The 3,046-nt window shown below is 39.3% G+C and overlaps 1 pseudogene; it reads right to left on the reverse strand.

Moving 5' to 3' along the window:
• Positions 1-1,861: 1,861 nt before the first annotated feature.
• Positions 1,862-2,602, reverse strand: LOC149236587 (peroxidase 5 pseudogene; annotated as a pseudogene).
• Positions 2,603-3,046: the final 444 nt, after the last annotated feature.

The raw sequence follows: 3,046 nt of genomic DNA on the forward strand, positions 1-3,046 counted from the left end.
GGTCTTGAAGGCTTGCTCAAGAGATGAGTTTTCATTCCTACTCAACCTCTGCTCATGTGTTATCAGTGATGCATGTAGCTCATCAACTGAATAGTTTGAGAGATCCTTTGTCTCTTCAATGGTGGTGACTATGGCATCAAACCTTGAGGGTAAGACTCTCAATATTTTCTCCACAATCCTTCTATCTTCAATGGTTTCTCCATGAGTTCTCATTTGTGTGATTACACCAATCACATGAGTGAAGAATGAGTCAATGTTATCTGACTCCTTCATGCACAGATTCTCAAAATCCTTTCTCAGCAATTGTAGTTTTGTTGTCTTCACTCTCTCCATGCCTTGATAGGCTGTCTTAAGAGTTTCCCATGCTTCATTGGATGTCTTAGCTGCTGCTAACCTTGGAAATATACTCTGGTCTACTGCTAGATATAACAACACACGGGCTTTTGAATCCTTCTTCCTATTACTCTTCAACAGATCCTTCTCTCCCTGAGTTAATGCATTGAACTCAGTTTCATCTGCTGGTTCTTCAAAACCATCTTCAACTATTTCCCATAAGTCTTGGGAAGCAAGCAAGGCTTTCATAGTTATTGACCAGTAGTCATAGTTCTTCCCATTAAACTGTGGGAGCTGGGTATTAAACATACCCATACCAGTGCTTGTGCTAGCCATTCCTTGACTGTGTATGTTTAAAAACAACTGACTGTTTCTTCAGCAACAAAAAAAACTTTTGAAATACCTGAATCCTTTGATGTCTGAGTCTTCTGTCTGCCTGAGAAGTTTTGCTGCAGCAACAACCTTCTCCCTTTAGCTTCTCTAACTTCTTTAAAGAGCCTAGCCCTGCTCTGATACCACTGTTGGGTATTTTTCAATGGGGAAAATACCAAAAACCAAGAAAATAAAACACAGAGGCAATGCTCTGTTTTACTTCCACAGGATCCTCTTGTGCACACGAAGACTTAAAAAACTTTACTGAGGAACAGAGGATTTCACCACCATAAAAGATTTCTATTCATTAAGACAAAAAAAAACATTCACTCTGTCTCCATATGAGAATTTACACTGCTGGAAAAATTCCCATTAACATTTACTGCTGTAAAACCTCCATTCACATTTACTGGTGTAAAACAATTTTACATACTGCTGTAAAAGCAAAACTTACACAAGCTTACAAAATTCGCTTCACCATTTCCTTTATGCACTGCTGTGCAAAACCACACATGGTTTTTGCTATTCCTCTGTTTTTCAATGCCTCACAAAACATTACAAAATATATTTGTGCACTGTTGTGCATACATCCTCTGGTTCTCCACGCTGCTGCTGCGAACACCAGATGTATTTTTCTCCCATGTGCCATGCATAATAAAAAGTCAATACACTCCAAAAAACAAATATACGAGCTCCTCTTTTTTTGTATTACATTGCATTAAAAAACGACCATACCTCTCTTTAAATGTGCCATTCCTTTTTACATACAAAACTTACGTGCCCATAACATTATTAAAAGCATCTACCTAAAAACTACGAACAACACATAAATTCATTAAATTCTTTCATTCGGCGGTCAAACCATAAGTCTTTTACTCCACGCAATGCATTGATTTGACGTTTGTTGGTATGTAGCTTCAATCGATCAACGGCGGAGAACACGGGAGCAAATCCAACGGTGGAGAACAATATCGGAAGGCCAACATATGCTGAACATTAACTCCCGAGATTCTTACGTTGCGTTACGTCAGTGGTGAACCACGTGTCAGCTCCAAATTATATCGGAGCTCCTTGCCGGATTATTCCTCCTGCCTAAAATCAACCCGAGAGCTTTCCGGCGAGGTTTATTGACCGGTTTCTGGCAGCTGCGTTGAAATTAGATTTCAACAGCAAATAACTGAGTTAGCTGTGTTACATTGAAGGTAGGGGGAGGTAGATTTCCCGGAATGTTGGAAGATAGTGAAATATTTCCATCCTTTCTTCCAGCTGGAACATCCCAGGAGAGGGGAATGGGAGATGCCTGCAATCAATAATGATTAATTATTTGAAAGCATCGAGCATTGCCGTGATGCTATCCTATAATTAATTTAATGGTCGTTATATGTGTGATGTTTAAGACAATACCAGTGATGCGCTATCTCTAGCCGCAAATGCGACTATATCTGCACACGAGACCTCCTTTGGGCAGACCGCCTCTATTTGCAATTTTGCTTCGTCAATCACGTCGAATCCTCCAAGGCTCGGATTGTTAGCCAGAGAGTCTTTCTCCGCTACGAACTGGCCAGGAATGGAATCGATGAGAACGGAACCATCTCAACCTTGAAAGTGCAGGAGTTCAAAAACCTCATTCATTTACAGTCTAGCAAAGTACATTACCAAACGTAATTTTGATACCTACCCTCACAAAACAGTCGTGAAAATGCAACCGTATAAGCTTAGCAACTACTCCAGGAAAGTTAAGGAACGCAGTGCTAACTACCCGACGCACAATGGGTTCAGCTTGTGGACAAATAGTATTGTAATAGCCCACTACAAGGTTGTCGCTTACTGCAGCCCCAGCTAGGGCACAAAATGATACAGCAAAGAGGGTCACCTTATGGCACAGAGTCTTCGCCATTTCACCTCCCTGGAAACCGACATCAAGAAAAACCAGAAAATGAAGTCATTCCAATCATTAATTTGCTTACAAATATGGATCCCGAAAGACTATCTATTGCTACGAAGTTCTCACCTTGGAAGACAGCTGGGAGTTTATCGTTCGCTTTGCGACTACTCAAAATCCTGAGATGTGAGATACTAGTAGTCAAGTTCACTACTGAATATTGATAATCATGTATGCGAAGCTACAGGTATTTATAGATGTATATAACAGTATTTGAGTGTGTGAATGGTGTTATTCAATGGATATTAGCAAAGTCATTTATTAATTATTAAACTAGTTTTTTTGGATCTTAAAATATTTTTAGATTCTAAATTATTTCTAACATTTAAAATCAAATTAAGTTTAAAAGTCTTACATTACTTTATATTCTCTCTCTTGAACTCATATGTGGATTGAAGA

Source organism: Pinus tabuliformis, chromosome 8, assembly GCF_031772625.1.
Source record: "Pinus tabuliformis cultivar Carrire ecotype Pingquan chromosome 8, CPIR1, whole genome shotgun sequence".
Taxonomy (NCBI): Eukaryota; Viridiplantae; Streptophyta; class Pinopsida; order Pinales; family Pinaceae; genus Pinus; species Pinus tabuliformis.